This window comes from Cnephaeus nilssonii, assembly GCF_951640355.1.
Source record: "Cnephaeus nilssonii genome assembly, chromosome: 23".
NCBI classification, from domain to species: domain Eukaryota; kingdom Metazoa; phylum Chordata; class Mammalia; order Chiroptera; family Vespertilionidae; genus Cnephaeus; species Cnephaeus nilssonii.
In genome coordinates this window covers 10,426,687-10,435,404 of record NC_137094.1, presented here as the reverse complement: position 1 = coordinate 10,435,404, position 8,718 = coordinate 10,426,687, and the positions used below count along the sequence as shown (strand labels likewise).

Here is an 8,718-nt window from a genome sequence, read left to right as displayed (position 1 = left end):
GTTTCTATCTCTCTCTTCTCCCTTCCTCTTTGAAATCAATAAAAATATATTAAAAAAATAAGTCCCACAAACAGTGAAGGAGCAGTGATGTCATATGTAGACATGAACAGTGTGGAATAAAGAGAATGATCAATACACCCAAGAATAGTAAATAATGGCTTTGTGGGCAAAGTAGGAGTGGAACTTGGCCTTGACCAATGCATAGACTTTGAATAGCAAAGGGGCAGATCAGGGTGTTGAGTGCTAGGGCAATGGCACTGGAGTAGGAGCTAACACTGGGGAGGAGATGGGCAGTGGGTGACCAGCCCCACGAAGCAAACTTGCAAGATGCCAGTCATTGGGAAGAAAGTTGAATAGGTAGGTAGGTAGGTAGGCTGGACAAGAGCTTGATAGTGAGGAATCCCAGCTGTGTAACTTTGGGCAACTTACTTGACTTCTCTGTGTCTCCATTCCTTTGGGAAAAATGGGAATAGCAATCATCCCTCTCTCGTGTTGTTGTTGGGATGATTTAGCAGTGATGGGCAACCTTTTGAGCTTGGTGTGTCAAACTTCGCCAAAAAACTGAGCATAACTCGGGTAGTGTGTCACTTAGAGGAAAAAACATTATTTTGCAAATGTTTCATCCTCAGGAGCAGCAAATGTTTCATCCTCGGCATGCGGCCGCCTCAGCGGCAGCATGTCATCAGAAATGGCTACGCGTGTCAGTGCTGACACGCGTGTCATAGGTTCGCCATCACTGATTTAGAGTTACATGTTCTATGCACTAGGGGAGGTTAGAACACTGCCTTCCAAGTGTTCACCCACCTTAGTAAGCATTTCCATGCCCTCTTGATTTGGATGGGGAGTTAACGCAGATAGGCTACAACAGTATTAACTATTCCATTTAGCATGAAGCCAGAAAATAAAGACTTGAAAGTAGTCTGAGGAGTCTGGACTGAATGAACAACAGAGCTGTTCTTAGACCGAATTGGATTGAGAAAATCTACGCTTAGAAGGATCTCTTCAAACCTCCGGGGAACTGGGGTACTCCACCAGTGCCCTTTGCTGGCGACTCAAACCTCTCAGCCCCAGGGAAGGGGACCACATGCAGGTGGATGGGTGACAAACAGCATGGAAGGCATTTGGGGGAAAAAGATGGTTTTCAAAGTATTAAAGTGAGTCCAATTTTTATGGTTCTCCCTCTTTGCACTGGGCCTTTAAGGGTCCAGTTCTGAGGTTAATAAGTAAAAAAACTGGAGAACCAAGTTTGGTAGATTGAATATTAATAAGCCCCTCTTGGATAGTTACTGAGATGTCAGTAAGGTGGAGAGGCGATGCCCACTCTGGTTCCGAAAAGGCCTTTGCCTGGTCTGGACTATCCTTGACACTGATAACCTTCAAGCACCGGCCAGACTGCACCAGGTCTTCCTCTTGCCTGTCTTTTTTCTCAATGATAACTTGGCATTCCAGGGCGACAGATAAGCAGGGGCCCGTGAGTTATGTCTGATTGTTAAGGGTGGAGAGGCACTTTTCAGTTTTGGAATCTGTCTGCTGGTCCATAGTTCTGAGACCCTCTGAAGTTTGAATGAGAGAGGCTCTTCCCCAGTTCTTATCTCTTGACCTTGCATAACCACAATGTCTTCCCTATAGAATTTGCTAGGGATTCTTGGTCCGTGACTCGAAAGGGAAGAGATCCAACAAGCTCCTTTCATTAAACTTAGCCAACCTCTGAAATAGGTAAACTATTTTTAAACCGCTGGCAGCTGTAGTTGATCTTGGATGCATTTGAAAATCTTTGCTTTTAGATCTGACATGCTCCCCCATGCTTTGTTATTTGTTATTATTATTTTTTTGCAACCTTGGCTTTTGCTGTCATCTTTCAGGAATTTGGAGTCAGTAGCACAGTGACTTTACCAATGCATGATGATGACCAAGGTCAACAAGAGACTTGGAGGGGACGGGGGTCGGGGTGGGGGGGATTCCAAAACCCATCCTACTACTCCAGATGAGGGATTAGTAATAAAGCAGGGAGAAATACTTGCCAAAGCCGACACTAGATATTTATTTTTCTGTACTGTCCACCTGGTGATTCATATACACAATATTATGAGGAATAGAAGCTACAGAAAACACACCACACAATGTACAAATAGCACAAACTCGATATTATAAAGAAGACGTCATCACGCCGCCTCCGATACATTTTCACATTTGCAGAAGTAAATATTAAAGGTTATACTTTGAGACCTTTCCTACTGATTCTAGGGAACAGTATCACAAAAATGACAAATCCAGTGATTAGCCGGCAATCATATCGTTGTATTAAAAAAAAAACTTTTCTGGCTGGTGTCGAAGAATTCAATTAAAATCTTATTATCCTTTCTGTCCTTTCCGACTGCCCCGGGTAGGTCCGGTGCCAGGAGTCCCCCAATTTCCCAGTGCCTCTGTGCATCCCCTCATCTAGGGGCTGGGGCTTGGCTCGTTCTCTCTCTTTCTCTCTCTCTCCCTCCCTCCCTCCCTCCCCTGCCCCCTCCCCATTTCTAAAAGGCTTTAAAGAACATCTCAGGGAGACAAAAATAGCTCCAGTTGTGAGAGGCCTACATCGTGGGAAGGCAACTGAGAGATGCAAGTCAGCAAGTGGCAGCGGAGAACATGAGGGTCCGGCCCCTTGTGGATGTGCCTGGCAGTCCTTGTGCAGATCCTGTGCCTGGGCCCGGTGGGTAGGAGGGCCGCTGGGTTCTCTGCGGGGCGGTGGGCCAGGCAGCTCTGGGGTCCTGGAGTCCATCAGATCTGATGGAAGGATGGGAACCCCAGGGTTGGGGGCTGCAGAGCTGGCTCCGGCTTCCCCTCCCCCCAGGTTTTTAAATGTTATTTTGCCCAGGCGGGGACTGGCGCCGGTCAAAAGGAGCAGTTGGCACTGAATGTCACCCTGAAGGTAAAGTGAAAGACAAAAGATGAACGCATGCTTGCTTTCCGTTTGCAGCGGCTGCGGCAGCGGCGGCTGGAGCAGCAGGATTTAAAGGGGCAAAAAACCCTCCCGCCCAGACACACACCCAGTGGTGCCCTTTCTGCAAACGCAATAATGCCATCGAGTCATGACCGTGCTGGGAATTTGGGGGGCTCCTAAAAGATATCGATTTTTTTTTTTTTAAGAAAGGGAGGGAGGGAGAGAGCGAGAGAAACGCATGCAAACAGAAACGTGCACATACCACGTACCCACCCGAGGAGACCCCGGCAGCCTGGCTCTTCTCTGGCCAAGTTATCATTGAGAAAACAGACAGGCATCATGACGTCCCGGGTCACAGGGAGTGCGGACCGACGCTACCAAGAGCGGAGGGAGGCGCCCGGGCGCTCCGGCTAGCGGCGGGCGCCCCTCGGCCCCTGCAGCCCGGCTCGGTGAGTGACAGCCGCTCGGGACTCAGACCCGTGGCCAGGCCTGAGCCTCCCGTGCGCAGGGGGTCCGGTGGGGGGCCGTGCCCTTGCCTGCAGCGGGCTAGCCCGCACCCCCTCGCCGCCCGCCGAGGTCGCGGGAGCCCGGCGAGGAGGAGGCGTGTGTAGGACGCGCAGTGTCCCTGCATGGGGGTTCGTAGACTTTCCCAGCCAAAGGCACCGCGGGGCTGGCTCCTTTAAAACCCCCGACGTCTCACCTGGTCCCCCCGCCGCAGTTGTGACCCTGCCAAGGTAACTGGTCCCGATTTTTAGCATCAACATCTGCAGGCTGACATCCCTGCGGGGGGCATTCTGGATTTGCAGTCCTGGTGGAAAGCCCTTTGCCACCTCCCTCTCCCCTTCACTTGTTTAGAGTGTTTTGGAGAAGAAAAAAAACACAGCAGCACTCCCCTCCCCCAATAACATGGCCCTAAGTACTGTCCGTCTCTGTAGACGCGCCTCGCCAAGATTGCAAACCTGCCAGTGTGTGCTCCAGACACACACAAATCCTAAAAGCAAGGATTTGTTCCTTCAACACCTCTCCCATCCCCCTCCTGGATAGAGACTTTGGTGCTGGGCACCAAAGTGAGGGCAGAGTTAGGGCAGCAGGACCGGAAGGGGTCGGGGGAGCCCTCTGGTCTTCCTCAGCCAAGGAGGGGAGCCGGGGAGAGGGGGGGCTGCAGGAGTTGAGAGGGCTGGGAAGTCCTGTGATTGCTGCTGCTGCGTCCTAGGTGTCTCCCTCCTGTCCTCTGCGCCTCACTCCCTCCCTCTCCCCACCCCCTTTCTCTTCCTTTTCCCTTGGGGGGCTCAGAAGTTGCTGGGAGGTCACCAACCACCATTTGAAGTATTTCAAACCACCTCCCCTCCACTACCCCTCAAGTCCTGAGAAGCATTTGCAGGATAGAACCCGCCTCCTCCCATCGCCCCCCCTGTTTGGTGATGGATGATTCTTAGAGAAAGACACAGAGGGCAAAGCTTCCCTCCTCTCTCTCCTCTCCCTTCTGCACGCCTGCCCTCCCCCTTTCCCAATCTTAATGAGCAATTCTGGAAGCGTCTGGAAGGGCCTGGAGAAAGCCCCACGGTGCCTGGGTGCTGCGGAATGGTTGTGTGTGTTTGTTTATTGTGCTGGCTTCGGTGTTGTTGTGGATGGCCACATGGGTCTGCTTAAGCGGGGGAAGCACGTTTGCTGTGTTTGTGTTGTACTACCAGAACCAGTGGCCGTACAACCCGACACAGACACACGCAGAAAGCAAATGATGCCGCTAACACAGACCAGAGGGCAATGCTGAAAATAGCACCTTCTCTCTCTGTCTCATGAAAAAAAAAAGAGAGAGAGAGAGAGAGAGAGAGAGAGAGAGAGAGAGAGAAATCCTCAGCGTGTGAGTTCAGAGAAGTTGCTGTTAGGTCCACATATGACCTCCCACTGCTTTCGTAACACTCCTGCTTAACACTTTAAGTCAAGATCAAGAGACCTGTGGGGGTTTGGAAGTGCTGGGAGCAGCTGAAGACTTGGGCTGGTTGTGAAGAGAAACTCTCCTTTGTTTCTCCTGCTGCCCAGAGACCAAATGGGGGCGTGTGTTTGGAAGATGCCCAAGTTCAGAAGCAGCAGGCAGGAGGGGAGGCAGGGGATGGGGTTGGACTTGGTGTCAGGATTCTTCTTTTTTTCTGTCCAGTAGATTGGATGTTATCAACATGAGTTCACCAGCCGGTGTCATTGTGGGAAAAGGAGGGAAATTCGAATAGTTCTCGAGTTCTCAAATCTGAGCTGAGGAGTAGCCCATAGAAAGAAAGGACATAGAACCTTGATGGAGGCCAAGTGCCTTTGATAGGGCCTCTTCCTTCAAATCAGGAAAGGATCACGCAAATTATGGAGCTGGCCTAGATGACTTACAGGCATGCTTGTCTGCTATACATGACTTGGTTATTTTTACATATCTCATAAGTCTTGAAACTCCTGTTACGTGGAAGGAGAAGTGTGTGTATTGAGCGCGGTATCATAGAGATAACATGGTCCGTGGACTGGAGTGGTGAACATTGATAGAAAGATCATTTATCTTCTTTAATAAATCCAAATAGTATGGAAACCTTCACGCGTGGTATATACCGAAACCTACTAGCCTTCTTTCAGGGGAGTAAAGGGACTTTCTGATGGGTGGGGTTGTGCTTTAATGAAATAGAGCCCATCCATCATTAGGTCCCCAGGTGTGTGCCCCTCAATTTACACTGAATGGCCAGATTATGATGATCTCTGAACGCATAATAATCTGGCCACTCAGCATATATCCTATATAATAAAAGGCTAATATGCAAATTGTCCCCTCGACCAGGAGTTTGACCAGCAGGCAGGCCAACCAACCACCCATGTTCCCTCCACCTGGCCAGGCTGGCCGGACCCCACCCATGCACAAGTTCATGCACTGGGCCTCTAATACACACACACACACACACACACACACACACACACACACATACACACACTGAGTGGCCAGATTATTATGCGTTCAGAGATCATAATAATCTGGCCACTCAGTGTATTCTGTACAGTTTTTTCCAGAAATTAAAAGGTTAGCATGAGAGGGCTATGTTCTTATTTTCCAACCCAGCACCACTTATTACTTACTGCACCAGTATTTCAATATGAAGTGATAGTCAAGATAGTTTTTCATTTTGAGTTCTGAACTTAAATCAGCATGCGAATGGTAATGGCAGGGACAACAACCATGCAGGCAGCTGAAGGGCTGTGAGGGAAAATGCTGCTGAGAACATTTTGGGCTGTTCTCAGTTGCCTTGTTTATGGGGACATTTCAGTTGCAGCTAGAATTTTAGCAAGAGCCTGTCACAGGTAATGGGCTTATGTTTGAAAAGGATCCTTAGGTGTCTCTTGTTTTTCCCTCACAGACATGCCATGCACCTTAGCTAAACACTCAGGGCAGAACTTCTGCGATGCCTCACGACATTTCACATCTAGACAAATCCCCAGATCAGTGTGTCACAGGAAAGGGGGTTAATTTATGAGCTTTTCCTTTTGTTTACAGATGTATCGATACAAGTAGATTAGTCTTATTTTATTATTATTATTCTTAATACGCTTTTTAAAAATTGATTTCAGAGAGGAAGGGAGAGGGAGAGAGAGATAGAAACATCAGTGATGAGAGAGAATCATTGCTGCCTCTTGCACACCCCCTACTGGGGATCGAGCTTGCTACCCAGGCATGTGCCCTGACTGGGAATCGAATGTGACCTCCTGGTTCATAGGTTGATGCTCAACCACTGAGCCACGCCAGCCGGGCTTGTTTTATTATTTTTTAATGTCTTGTGTATTTGACTGTGTTAAATGCAAACAAGTTATATTTGAGGAAGTTTAAGTTTGCCTTCCTGATTGACCTATGAAATTGGTTTCAATTAGACATGGAAAATCTCATTATCCTAGCGGAGGGATTTTTGATAGGACAGAGGAATTCTGTCTTAGTCTCAACATGGTTGGGACACTGCGGAAAGAGAGTTAGAGGGAAAATGCCAAGAGCCAGGTTAATGAAGAAAAACACTGGTGAGATACTTTTGAATAATAGATAGGCGATGTGATGGTCAACCACAAGATAAAATTTTTATACAGAACTTTTATGGCTTTAAACAGGCTGCATTGTAAACTAAGCTGACTGCTCTATTAAGTCATTTATAGTTTTCAATTATTTAACATTTCTGGCTAACTTATCTTCCGTGGTCGTCTTCTGTACCCATCAGAAATACGGATTGTAGTCATTGCTTGTTGTTAGTGTAGGAACTTTGCAATGGATCTGGGTTGAGTTCTAACTTCTCGCAACAACAGTTACAAAGAAGGCACAAAGGGGAAAGAATGTTATGGAAACAGATGGAACCCTATAAAGTGGAGATCCCTCCCGCATCCACAGTACCTAACACAGTCTGAGTTACGCTCGTTAAGAAACCCCGGCAGTACCTGCCTTCTAGGAACTGTGCATTTGGAAATTCTCTCTCTCCATTTCAGTGCAGGTCTTTTGTTTTCTCCACGGAGCAGTTGGTGACGCTGTCCATGGAATCACTGCTCTGAGAAAACCAACTAAAAACTTCTGTAGGAACATTAGAATTTGTCATTTTGAAGTAATGATGGACCTAGTTTTGCAATACTGTGATTTCTGTTTATTCACTTGAAATTTCTGTATAAAGTCAAAATAATGTCCTGGGGCCTCTGGGCAAACAAAGACATTTTCTCTGGTCACTTTGCTATTCGTTTTTTAAAGCTGTGGACTAATTTGGCTTTGTGAGTCAGTTGTTTCTTTTTTAATTGATTTATTTTTTATTGATTTCAGAGAGGAAAGGAGAGGGAGAGAGAGAGAAACATCAATGATGAGAGAGAATCATTGATGTGCTGCCTCCTGCACGCCCCCTGCAGGGATCGAGCCCACAACTTAGGCATATGCCCTTACCAGGAATCAAACTGTGACCTTCTGGTTATAGGTCAGCGCTCAACTACTGAGCCATGCAGGCTGGACTGTGCGTCTGTTTGTAGGTTAGCATCGCCAGACCAATAGGGCCCTAGGAATAAGGGCAGGAAACTATGAAGAAGATCTAAATGCCCCTCACCCTCTCATGCTAGCGGGTGGGGGTGGGGCACTGTAGGAAACTTGAAGGATCTTTTTCTGGAATCATCATCTTTTGATGATTTGGAACCCAATTTATGCACTTTGTTTTGTAACCAGTGGTGGTGGTGGCCAAAAGGGAGAGCCAGAAGCTGTGGGGCTTTCTTTTCTTTTTCGTGGAGATTAAATACCATGAATTCACTCAACACTAATGATTTCCAATGGGAAAGGTCACTACCCCCATAGCTCCATTGCGTTGGGTGTAAATCCCACCTCCCATCCCCAAGAATGTCTACCATGCACAGATAGCTAATAGTGTATTTATGCCATTGTGATCGATAATTCCCGCAGAAGAAGAATCAGCAGTAGTTTTAAATCAGGCCTCTGTTTATATTTCTATTATGAAGACTACTTTGTTCATTTAAACAAGGGGATGGCCATAGTTACCACAAAAGAGGGTTTGAATGCGTGTGGAATCCCTGTGATAAAATGTAAAATACTGGAGATTCAAAGATACTTCATTCACTTATGAACACTTATAGCTATTTCAGATGGTGCAGCTGCTAAAATAAACTACCTGGTAGAACTCTATACAGGATGCTGATGAATAAATGTGCTTATTTTACTTCCCTTCTACAAAAGAATTTTTTTTTAAAGTTAGCTAATATGCATATCTGACATGGTAATTTTTCACTGTTTTGAAGGTTCAATTTCT

The 8,718-nt window shown here is 47.1% G+C and overlaps 1 protein-coding gene across 6 annotated transcripts in view; it reads left to right on the top strand.

The window, feature by feature from the left end:
- The first annotated feature begins 2,603 nt into the window (after window positions 1-2,603).
- Window positions 2,604-8,718, top strand: part of ESRRG (estrogen related receptor gamma) — a 429,120-nt gene continuing 423,005 nt past the window's right edge. For 3 of the 6 annotated variants that reach the window (XM_079763434.1, XM_079763447.1, XM_079763440.1), the window contains exon 1: window positions 2,605-3,375. The gene's annotated coding sequence lies outside the window, so the exon portion shown is untranslated. Of the gene's footprint in view, window positions 3,376-8,718 lie in introns of all 6 variants that reach the window. The other 3 variants (XM_079763443.1, XM_079763442.1, XM_079763439.1) reach the window with 2 other exon arrangements.